At 34.5% G+C, this 13419-nt stretch overlaps 1 protein-coding gene across 1 annotated transcript in view; it reads right to left on the bottom strand.

Annotated features, from left to right (window-relative positions):
* The window catches only part of Rock2 (Rho associated coiled-coil containing protein kinase 2), a 135026-nt gene that overhangs the window by 69632 nt on the left and 51975 nt on the right, over window positions 1–13419 (bottom strand). The window lies entirely within an intron of this gene.

The following is a 13419-nucleotide window of genomic DNA, read 5'->3' as shown; positions in this document are numbered from 1 at the left end:
AGGCTCAGTCCTACTGAGTTAAAAGAACTTGGTAAATACCATCATCTTTCTACACATCTACTTTTATAAAGTATAAAACTAAGCCTGCACAAGTTAAGGGTAATCAGCAAGTAAATGAATATTAGGATGAAAACCAATACTCTTCAAAAAAAAAAAAAAAAAAGAAAATGCTCAAAGAAATAAAGAAAAATTTGTTAAAGAAATAAAGGACTATTAAAAAAACAACTTGAAATTTTCTACATGAAAACTACAATAACTGAAATGAAATATTCACCAGAAGGGCATAACCATCAAGCAGACTGGATGTCAGTGAACTTGAGCACAAAGCAATCTGAAGAACAAAGACAAAATAAATAAATGGAAATAAGCAGACTTGGGGGGCTCAAGACAATTTTAAACAGTCTAAAATATGTGCATAAATGAATGGAGTAAACAATACAATTAAAAAACAGAAATTATCAACATTTAAAAAAAAAGTCCTAAATTTTTCCCCCTTTCATATTATTAGAGATTGAACCCAGCACCTTCGATATGCTAGGCAAGTGCTGTTCTACTAAGCTACTTCCCATCTCTTCTCTTCACATTTTTATATTGGGACAGGGTCTCACTCAGTTAAGGTGTCCAGGCTGTGCCCCCAACTTGTTGTCTTCCAGCTTCAGTCTCCCTACAGCTAGGATTTCAGGATCACCACACCTGGCTCCAAGTTTATACAGTTTAACTTTAAAACTAGAAAGACCAAAAAATAAAAGGATGGAAGAAAATATACCATGAAAACAGCAAGAATAAGTTGGCTTTGAAATATAAGTAATAAAGAAACAAGGAGGGTAATTTGGACAAAATAGGTAATTCATCAGGAAGGCCTAACAATTCTAAATGTGTACATCTTTAATAAATAACCTTGACAATTCATGAAGCAAACACTAACATAAGTGAGAGGGAGGGAGGGAGGGAGGAAGAGAGAGAGAGACATCCCATTTTCAGTTAAAAATTTTAATCTTCCCATGTCAGTACTTGAAAGAACAAAAAGATAAAATATCAATTATGATATAAAGAAAATATACTCCAAAATGAAAAGTGCTTAATTAAATTTTAATTACAAGGGTTACTGGATGTAATTACAAAGGTTATTATAATACATTAAAGTGCTATCATTTCTCATTTTTAGATATTTTGAAACTAGAAGTATTTTGATACACTATAACTTCATGTGAAAAGAGGCCTAAATTCAAAGGGCCAACTAAGTGAAAACAATATAACAGATTACAGTCATCTTCTATATTAAATTAGTAGGCTGGAATAGCGGTTCCCTTGATTTGTAGGGTCATCAAATTTATAGAATAAAATAAAATGAAAATAAATGCAATGGAAAGCAATATGAAAACCCAGTAGGGGAGTAGATTAGGGAAGATCCTAGTCTTTAAACTAGAAATCTCTGCCACAGCAGATAGATTAGATTTAAAAAAAAAAAAAATTGTAGTTGTGGATGAGAAGAATGTCTTATTTATTTTTATGTGGCACTAAGGATCAAACCCAGTGCCTTACGCATGCTAGGCAAGTGGTGTCACTGAGCTACAGCCCCAGCCCTAGATGAGATTTTTAATTGCTTTTTATTGAATTAGATTATCTCAAAGCAAATGAATATTCCAATGATGTTATTAAAAAGTGAAGATAAATGTTAACAATATTACTAAAAATTTATTACTAACAATAAATGAATGTTGAGGTAATCCCTCTTCTATATATATATTTACACCATTCTTCAAACTTTCACTTATTCTAACAAATCAAATTTTACAAAAAGCAAATCATAAAACACAAGTCAATTTATACAATATTATTATTTGTGGATGACAAAAATGGCACGAAGAATCTTGCTATAATGAATGGCTGTGAACAGAAGGTAAACTGGTAGAAAAGTTAAAATTTAAAAATTTAAAATAGCATCATTTACATGTAAGATAACTTAACAAAAAACCTAGAAGGAAACAGCCGTTTCATTCAAATAAACAAAAAGTTAGTCATAACAGTCAAAAGATGAGTTCTGAATATAAGAAAAATGTTCATCATTTCACTTTTGGTGATGTGAAAATACTCTCCACTCAGTACTTGCTCAGCCCTCACCATTGTCTAACATACGAGATATGTGATATTTGCCTCACAAGTTCCTTCAGGAACAGAAAGCATTCACTGTAGACTGCCTAGAGGTTTGTACAGTGCTATAGTCTGATTCAACTGTCCAATATTGAACTTTCCATTCAGTAAATCATTGTCTATATCCATATGATATCTATAAAACTTTGAATATGAAAAGAATGTTTTGGCTAGATGGTATGATTCATCAGACCTGAATTTCACTTAAATTGCTTGGAGAGGACAGTTATCAGCTCAAAATACAAAATGTGGGAACCACCAGCTTGTGGTCTTTCTTACAACTCTAATTTATGGAGAAAACATTAAGAGGCAATACTCTTCTTATTCATGCCAAATGTCTACACCATACCTTTAAAATTCATTAGCAGTAATGTTATAAAGTACCACAATAAGTGCTGTTACTTTAGGAAAGCTCGTTTCCATTGATCTTCCTCTGAGGATGTCTCTGAGTTATTCTATTATAATCTCCCTCAGCATCTCTTTAGATTCCTCTTTATTCTCCAACTCCTTCTCCTCTATTCAACATAGATGGATAGATACATGAACAAACAGTCAGATATAGTAGCTATTCATTATCATACTATGCAGAGTCACGTTTAAAAACAGATGTCAACAAACCTAGGCAGAGTCCTAGATATTTTTTAACTATATGGTCACAGCTTGAGATCAACAGTAACAATGATGGAATTTTTTTATTTAGCAAAAGTGAAAAACATGGCAAACACAAAAATGCCCAGCATAATGAGGGAAGCCCTGAATGCTGAAAAAAATAAAACAAAAGTGGAGACACTGAATAAGGCAAAAACAGGACTTACTAAAAAAATTACATATTAAGAGATAAAGGAAAGAAATCAATTCTGATTCCCCTCTGGCTTCTGTTTGCTTGCTTGTTTGGCTTCAGCAACTAGTTTGATGCTGCAGCCATTTACTAAGTTAGGGAGTAAGAAAAGGAATAGGAGGAAGAACAGAGGAGATCGAGCACTTTAATTTCATGTTTTAAGCATCTATGACACATCTTAATAAGGATGTCAAATAAGTCACTGTGAGTATGAACTCAAGAGTGAAGTAGAAAGTTCTGAGTAATAGTTATAAATGCAGCCTATATATTGTATTTAAAGTCATAGGAATACATAAGCCCACCATGAAAGAGTATGCAAATAAAAGAAGTAAGAATGGCCACTGAGAACTACAATATTTTAAGGTAAGCTGAAGAATAAACCAGAAAGGAAACTGACAAGTCAGAATAGGTAAAATAGGGAAAAGTGATGCTTCAAGAAAAGAGAAAAAGACGGTCGTGACCACATACAAAGAGACTATGCACTGGAATCCTCTGCCTAAATTCAAATCTCAACTCTGCCATTCAGTAATTACATGAACTTCTGAAGATTATTTATGCTATCTGTAGAACTGAATTACCCCTTTTGCAAAATGGGCATCATGGTAATGATAATAATTTTTATCTAGAAAGACTTGTGAAAATTGGTAACTGTATACAAATTGCCCCCAATGTTGAAACTACTACAAAAACATATGCTACCATTTATTGTGGACGTAAAAACAATAACTTACAGGGCTGGGGTTGCACTCATCTACCCATGTGCCAGGCACTGGCTTCAATCCTCAGCACGACATATAAATAAATAAATAAATGTACAACTACAACTAAAAAAAACCATAACCATGTATATGATTCTTTAATATAGATATACTTAACAAACACATATATTACACATATCCTTAGAAATGGAAAAGTTAGCAAACTATGCATCAAACTAATAAACAATAGACATCTCAGCAATGGGTCTATAGGTTTATTTAAAAAATATAATATTGACTTACTCTCTCATTATTCAACTATGAACAATACATAAAAATTATTAACTTTAGAGGAGAATTAGCACTGATCTGATTTTTCTAACTCCACAGGGAAAGATTTTTTACTTTCTTAGAATGAAAATAACTAGGATAAAATAATTTGACACTAATTTTGAGACAGCCTCCAATTGCTTCTAGTCATCAAAGCAGTAAAAGGATAAATACCAACAGGCTGGTTACTGAAAACTGACAAGACTTTAATCTTGGCCTTCAGCTTCTAGAGTTTGTGAGAAAACAAATCCCTGTTGTTTTAGCCTTGCAGCCTGAAGTAGTGTTATGGCAGCCCTAGATGTACACTAATACATAGGTATACATCTGAAAGTTAGAATAAGACTTCTGACTATTTAAAACCCAGCTAAAACCATGACAAAGAAACTGACATCAGTATTAAAAGCTAGTATTTCCTGAGCTGTCAGTCACCACACGGCACTAGGTCTATACTAAGAACCACATATGTATGACCTAATTTAGTCCTCACAAAAAAATGTTATAAAGTAAATTCTATTACTAATGCCACTTCAAGATGAGAAAAGTGCAGCTTTGATGACAGCAAATCAATATATCATGGAATGGAAACAAGAAACATAAGTAGTTGACTCTGGCTCCTTTCCACAGAACCAGAGTATTTTAATCAAAAATGTCTATTAAAAATTTATCATTATTATCTTAACTACAAAAAAAAGAGTTTATTTAAACCAACAAGTTGGATTACTACTTTTAGTGTTTAATTAAACTCAACAAGCTTATAATATGTATTTTCATTGTGTCAAATACTATTTTAGATTTTTTTTCCATATTTAACTCACTAATGGTCATAACAACCCATGAACTATATTCATATTAGTATCTTTATCTTAAAAATGAGGAAACTGAGTCACGGGGACTAAATAGTTGCCTAATGCTGATAGTTAATCAAGAAGTCTAACTATACAGTTCACTCTTAATCAGAATAATATACTGAATTCTATTTTTTTCCGTAAAAATGAGATGTGGAAAAGATCCAAACAGAATAGGATCAAAGAGCAAAAATAATATCATATAAAAATGATTCATTTGATAGATTTTTTTATTAAAAAATAAATTTACACCTTCTTTCTAGGTGAGGGAGAAAGTAAGTTAGGCAAATTTTGCCATCTTGGAATTATAGAACTTTTCAATCTGTTAAAAAAAAAAAAATGCCTTTTCAGATGAGAAAATTTACCACCAAAGAAGTTAAATGATTTGGCACTTCCCTGGCTTACAATTTCACATGCTGTTCTTGAGTTTCAACTCCCACCTCAACCTCATGTCTTCAAGTAGCTAACTCCTTTCTGTCTTAACTCAGATGTCACTTTCTCACAGTGAGACCTTCACTACGTCCTCAATCTCAATTAGGGACATCCTTCCATTGTTCTTTCTCATAGCATCCAGATCTTTCCTTTCATAGTATTTACCACAGTATGAAACAATTTTACTTGCTTAATCTTCACCTCCTCCTAGAATCTCCACTTTGAAAAAGGTTGTATGCTTAGAAACATGCACAGCTCCTAGGACACATGGACACTGAATATTTCATGAGTAGATGGAACAAATGAACCATTAAATGTCTGACAATTAAATGCTAACATTTACTGAACACTACTATGATCCTCAGACTGTTCCACAGGCTTTATATATGAAATGTCACATCCAATTCTGAAAGAAATCCTACAAGATATAAATGCTACTGTTACCTTCATTTAATAGATAAGAAGGAAAGGACAGAGAGATTAAGTAACTTGGCTAAAATCATACTAATTAGTGGTGGAAGGAGATTTCAATTATATATAGTTTGACTCTAGAATCAATGATTTATAGATTATGGCTTACTGGTGCTGAACCAAAGTAACTTTAACAGTCAGAATTTTATTTGTAAAAATTGATTACTGAATCCTCTGTGGAAATTTACTTTTAACTTGACTGGAAAAAAAGCATTTCACATGGAAAGACAAATTTGCACTAATTATCATGAAACTGCCTTCAAATAATTGGAAAAACATAAAGATGTACCCTATGTGGAGCATTCCCTACGTGTCCACCATGCTAATTTATCTACTATATAAAAATAAACTTCAAAAGGCTATGGATGGCTTAAGAATTTGGATTTTTCCTTTACAATCTTATCCTTCTTTCAAAAAGTTTCTAACTAAGGTAATAGGGCCAAGAAGTAGAGCCCAAACAGACATGCCACAGGCTATTGGGTCGGTCGGGTCATCAGATTAATGGAATGTAAAAATATTTTTTATTTTTAAAAACATAATTTTGTTTCTGCACTTTTTTTGTGGACAAAACAAATTCTGAGATGGAAAATTAACAAAAACAAACATAAAAGCTTTCTATATCTATATATTTTCCTTGTCTTTGACATATTGAATTATAATGACCAAATTAATACAGGAGAGTAAATACAATGACTTTAAACATGAAAAGGTCTGTCACATTTCCTTTCAAAATTCAACTCCAAAATTATTGTATCTCTAGATACTACAATGAATCTTAAGTATGCAAAAACAATGTATTTTTGTAAAATATATGTAGCATGATTTTATATATCAAATAGGCATCAATAACTAAAGTTAACACTACGGGAATATAACCAGGCTTATTTTATAAATCCACTTAATGACCCTCATAAAATAGGTATTATTTTCTCTATTCTATTGACTAGAGCTCAGAGAGATTTATGCTTATGGTCACCATTATCTTTGAGTTAGAAAAGGCAGAGCTACAGCCTATAATCCCAGCAACTTGGGAGGCTGAGACAGGAGGATCATAAGTTGAGGGCTAGCCTGGGAAACTTGGCAAGATCCTCAGGAACTTAGTGAGACCCTATCTCACAATAAAAAATAAAAAGGACTATCTATGGATATACCTCAGTAGTAAAGTGCCCCTAGGTTCAATAGTCAAAAAAAAAAAAAAAAAAAGAAAGAAAGAAAAGGAAAAGAAAAAGAAAATGGGAGGGCCTAGGTTCATTTACTTTATATTTTCCCTATCTCATAGAATCTTTCATATCTCCACTGTCATGTTGTCCCACTAGAATATCCAAAATCTGAGGTTTCTGCATTTCCACTGAAAATCAACCAACACACAAAAACAAAACCAAATAAATAATAATAAAATATCACTTTCCAACGTACTCCTTTCCTTAAGTCTACACTAAACTAACTCTCAATTTTTTTAGCCATACTTCACATGGTATAGTTTCAAGTCTCCTAAGTACTCCATCCCTTGAGTACATTCTTAAGAATATGCCCTTTAAGGCTTCTGGTTCCAAAACCTACATGCCCATCAATAGAAATTGTGGTATATATACGTGATAGAATATTATTCAGCCATAAAGAAGAATGACTTTATGACATATGCCAGTAAATGGATGGATCTGGAGATTTAGGTGGGAGAGAATGATTGGCTTATTTCATTTAGCATGATGTATCATGCTAAATGAAATAAGCAATCCCCCAAATCCAAAGGTCAAATGTTTTCTCTGAGATGTGGATGGTAACTCACAATAGGAGAGGCGGGGATAGAAGTTCAGTGGATTAGACAAAGGGAATTTAGAGAAGAAAGGACAATAGAAATTGGAAAGACAGAGAAATGAATCAGACATTGTGGAGAGCCATTCTCACACGTGACTGGGCGACTCCTGGTTTGGGCCTGAGGCGCTCTGGCTGTGTCGGAACTTTCCCGGCCCTCTCCTGATGAGAGAACTCGTCAGTGTGGGGGTGTGACTGACCACTGACCCCGGGGACCCAATCACTGACCCTGACCTTGGAGTGCGGCCCCCCCCAACTTTCACTGGATGGAATTCTCCCCTGAATTTCTTGTTCCCCAATAAAAGGCTACTCCCTGGCGTGCTGGCTCGCTCTCTCTCCTGCTAGCCCTGAGTAATCCTTGCTGCCCTACCTGCGGTTAGAGGTGAGAACCAGAGAGGGGAGCCATCTCGGACCTGGTCATAGAATAAGGTAACTGAGTCTGTGTGTTTTATTTCGATCTCGCTAGCTAACTTTTATGCCAAGAACCTCATTAGTGAAACCATTTCGCTGGCCGCATGGTGGAAAACATAACCTTCCTATGTACATATATGAATATACCACAGTAAATCTCAGCATCATGTACATCTACAAGACTGGGATCATAATTAGAATAAGATATATTTCATGATTATATAAATACATCAAAATACTCAACTGTCATGTATAACTTTAAAAAAGAAGCAATAAAATATAATTTTTTTAAAAAGCCTCTGGTTACACACGTAGCTTGGAAGTCACCACCACTCCATCATAACAATTAAAAAGTTCAACAGATTGATAATCAGCATCTCTTTTTGCATCTGAAAGAGTGATATGGCACTGCTCCCAGGACTGAAGAGGAGTCATGACTAACAGAATCAGAGATTCTGCAGAAACAACCTGAGGAGGAGGAGGAAATCTGAACTGTAACTGAAAAATTGCCGGAAGCTAAATGTTGTCAAATCTGAGAATTAAAAACTAGAGGGGACCCAGTCATAGGGAGCCCATATAGTTTTGTGAGTTTTACCTCAGGGAGTCAACTGGGTTCTCATACTAAATATTGGAGAAAAATCTCCTTATGCTTCCAGCAGAAAAAGTAAAGAAGGAAATATGCCAGAATCCTCTGCTCTTTTAACAAGGTCTGCTCTCAGGAAAAAAGTATTTAACCAGAGCCTTGGGAAAAGGAAATACATGACCCTACCCACTCTAATCATTCTCTCCCACCTAAAAAGGGGGTAGGGTGATGAGAAACACTTCTGAGTTTATCAGTTCAGAGAAAGGTTCACTATAACAGACTGGATCTGATCACAGGACTAGAGATGCTTCCCCTCCCTCCACACTGTACACAACTTATCTAAGGGTCTATTTACAACAGTTCTTTTTACCCTGTGTATCATGTCCAGCTATCAAGAAAAAACTTCAAGACATATCAAAAGGCAAAAACAGTTTGAAGAGATAGCAAGCATCAGAATCAGACATGGCAGAAATGATTGAATTAGTATATGAATTTAAAAGAACTGATTAATACGGTAGGGGTTCTAAAGGATAAAGTAGGCATCATTCAAGAATAGAGGGCTAATGCAAGCAAAGAGACAAATTCTAAGAAACTAAAATGACATCCTAGAGATCAAAAATATTTTAAAATAAATAAAGGCCAAAATAGACATGTAGACCAATGGTACAGAATAGAAGAAACAGAGATAAAACCACATGAATAAAAGGTGCCAAAAACATATTTGAAGAAAAGACAGCCTCTTCAAAAAATGATGCAGGGAGAACTGGAAATCCATATGCAGCAAAGTTAAAATGGACCCCTGTATCTCATAATGTACAAAACTCAACTCAAAGTGAATCAAGGACCTAGAAATTAGACCAGAGACCCTGAGCCTAACAGAGAAAAAAGTAGGCCCAAATCTTCATCATGTCAGATTAGGCCCTGACTTCCTTAACAAGACTCCTAAAGCACAGAAATAAAATCAAGAATTAATAAATAGGATGGACTGAAACTAAAAAGCTTCTTCTTAGCAAAAGACAATAATAAGTAAGGTGAAGAGAGAGCCCACATTTTGGGAGGAAAATTTGCCACACACATGTCATAGAACACTTTTTTAAAAATTCCATCAATAAATGGGCTAAGGAACTGAAAAGACACTTCTCAGAAGATATATCCAATCAATAAATATACGAAAAAATGTTCAATATCTGTAGTAATCAGAGAAATGAAAATCAAAACCACTCTAAGATTTCATCTCACACCAGTCAGAATGGCAGTTATCAAGAATACAGAAACAATAAATGTTGGCGGGGATATGAGGGAAAAGTCACACTCATACTTTGCTGGTGGGACTGCAAATTGGTGCAACCAATCTGGAAAACAGTATGGAGATTCCTCAAAAAACTTGGAATTGAACCACCATTGGACCCAGCTATACCACTCCTTGGTCTATACCCAAAGGACTTAAAATCAGCATCCTATAGTAATGCAGCCACATCAATGTTTATAGCAGCTCAATTCACAATAGGTAAACTGTGGAAGCAACCTAGATGCCCTTCAATAGATGAATGGATAAAGAAACTGCGGTATATAAACACAATGGAATATTACACAGCATTAAAAGAGAATAAAATTATGGCATTTTCAGGTAAATGGATGGAGTTGGAGAATATCAAGCTAAGTGAAGTAAGCCAATTCGCAAAACCAAAGGCCAAATGTTCTCTCTTAAGTGGATGCTGATCCATAATGGGGGGAGGGGGGGGGGACATGGGAAAAATGGAAGAACTTTGATGGGGCAAAGGGGAGGGAAGGATGGGAAAGGAAGGATGGGAAAGGGGCATGGGGGCAGGAAAGATGGTGGAATGACATGGACATCATTACCCTAGGTAAATGCATGACTGCTCATATGGTGCAACACTATATTGTGTAGAACCAGAGAAATGAAAAGCTGTGCTGCAATTGTGTACAATTTTGATGCACTCTGCTATCATATATACCTAATTAAAATTAATTAATTAATTAAAATGCAAGACAGGAAAAAAATTAAGTATGAAAAATAAATAATAAAGAATGCCTTTGATGGGTTTATTAGAAGATTTTGATATAGATGAGTAACTGCTTGAGTTTTAGGATACCTCAATATATACCTCTAAAACTGAAAGAAAACAGGGAAGACTGAAAAAAAAAAAAATCAGAACACAGGCATTTATAGGACAACTGCAAAAGATATAATATATGCATAATGGGAATATAAGAAGATAAAGAGGAAAAACAACAGAAGAAATATTTGAAACAATAATGACTGGAAATTTTCCAAAGTAATTATCTGTGATTTGCACACAAAATCACAGATACAGAAAGCTCAAATATCCAAGCAGGATACGTGAACAGCAGCAACAACAACACTATATTTAGGCAAATCATTTTCAAACTATAAAATGCAAATATAAATATTCTTGAAAGAAGCTGAGAAGAGAAAGAATACTTTACTGATACAAAAACAAAGAATCTGGCTTGCATCATGAAGGGGAAGGCTTGAACTATAAGTGATGATTAGTTTGGATAAATTTCAGCTCTCGGCACAGTAGTAGGTACCTATATGTAGTCCCCAGCCCCTTGGTAGCTAGGTTTCCAGAACAATCTATACCAAGTATAGGGGAGCCAGGGTAGGCAAAAAAGAACCCTGCTAAACAAGAAATCTCCACTCTGACCATATAAACACGTATGTTTGATCTACCTATATTCTGTCTACAAGAGACTCTCTTTAGATCCAAAGACACAAATAGATTGACAGTTTGGTAGAAGTCTCCAATTAAGTCATTAGTCTTCTTTGTTGGGAAAATTATTGACTCAATCCCCCTAATTTATAAAGATCTATTTCAATTTTCTATTCTTTTGTGATTTAGTCTTGGAGGGTTTTGTGTCTAGGAACTTGTCTATTTTATTTAGGTTACCCAATTTGTTGCTCTTAGAATCAGCAGTAATGTCTCCACTTTCATTTCTGAGTGTTCTCTGTTCTCAAACTTTTCCAAAAAAAAAAAAACTGAAAAGGAACATTTTTTTTTTTTTGAGAGAGAGAGAGGGGGGGGACAGAGAGAGAGAGAATTTTAACATTTATTTATTTTTTCTTAGTTCTCTGCGGACACAACATCTTTGTTTGTATGTGGTGCTGAGGATCGAACCCGGGCCGCACGCATGCTAGGTGAGCGCACTACCACTTGAGCCACATCCCCAGCCCTGAAAAGGAACATTTTCTAACTCATCTTACTCCGATATCAATTATAAAGACACAAGATGAAAAGAAAATTCCAAACCAATACTCCTTATGGAAACTGACCCAAAATTCTCAACAGATTATTAGCTAATGTAACTCAATAGTATATTAAAAGATATACCACTCCCAAATGGGATTTATTCCTGGAATGCAAAGATAACTAAATAAGTGAAAAGCAATTGATGTTAACATACAATATTAATAGAACACAGGGAAGAAACACATTATCCTGAGGCAGAAAAAGGATTTAACTGGGGCTGGGGTTGTGGCTCAGCGGTAGAGTGCTCGCCTAGCACGTTGGAGAACTTGGGTTCAATCCTCAGTACCATGTATAAATAAATAAAATAAAGGTATTGTGTTCATCTACAATTAAAAAAATAAACATAACAAAGCATTTAACAATATTCATCATCCTTTCATTATTAAAAAGAACACTCAACAAACCAGATTAGAAAAAAACTATCTTAATATAATAAATTTCATGTGTGAAATATCAACAGCAAACATCACACACATGAAAGAAAATCTAAAGCTTTTCCTCTAAATCCAGAGACAAGGCAAAGAAGTCTACTTGAGCCACTTTTATTCAACAAAGTTATAATCAGAGCAATCAGAAAAAAAAGAAAGGAAGGAAGGAAGAAATAAATGAATGAAAGTCTATCTAAATATCTTTGTATGCCCTTACGCATAGAAAATCTAGAAGATTTCACCAAAAAGACCTGTTAGACTAAATTAAGCAAAATAACAAGACACAAAGTCAACACTCAAAAATAAGTTATATTCACTAGCATGTACAATGTGAAATGGAAATTATGAGACCCAAACAGTACTGTTGTGAACCTAAAACTGCTCTTTAAAAAGTTTTTAAAAGCAAGGTGCAGTGGCACATGCCTGTAATCCCAGCAGCTCAGGAGGCTGATACAAGAGGATCTCGAGTTCAAAGCCAGCCTCAGCAACCTAGTGACACTCTAAGCAACTCAGCAAGACCCTGTTTCTAAATGAAATAGAAAAAAAAGGCTGGAGATGTGGCTCAGGGTTGTTAAGTGCCCCTGGGGTTTAATTCCTGGACACACAAAAATAGTTTTTAGTAAGCAAGAAAAAACAAAAACAAAGAAGCTAGAATGAATTAACTTTTCTGGAAATAATATAATCACGTCAAAGAAAATCTCTTAGATATTATATTAAAGCAGCCCAAATTTTTTTTTAATATTTTTTTTTAGTTGTTAATGGACCTTTATTTTATTTATTTGTATGTAGTGCCAAGAATCAAACCCAGTACCTCATGCATGCTAGGCAAGCACTTTACCACTGAGCCACAACCCCAGCGCAGCCCAAATTTGTTTAAAAACTATCTGGGGCAACCTCATCACTAGTGACTCTTGCATAGCTTATATTCAGGAAAAATTATTCTATAACTAATTCAATATTGTTAAATAATGAATTCCTAATGTTCTTCAGATCCAAGTACATTTATTCTGGTTAGATTTCATTTCTTCTGGATTTGGGCTCATCATCTAAAATCATTCACAATACACTTTGGTTTTGCAAAATCATTCAATATGCAATCATAGCCTCCCAAAATCATTAACACCCTG

The sequence above is a fragment of the Ictidomys tridecemlineatus genome, chromosome 12 (genome assembly GCF_052094955.1).
Source record: "Ictidomys tridecemlineatus isolate mIctTri1 chromosome 12, mIctTri1.hap1, whole genome shotgun sequence".
Taxonomy (NCBI): domain Eukaryota; kingdom Metazoa; phylum Chordata; class Mammalia; order Rodentia; family Sciuridae; genus Ictidomys; species Ictidomys tridecemlineatus.
The sequence above is the reverse complement of the archived record's forward strand: the minus strand, read 5'-3'. Positions and strand labels throughout refer to the sequence as shown.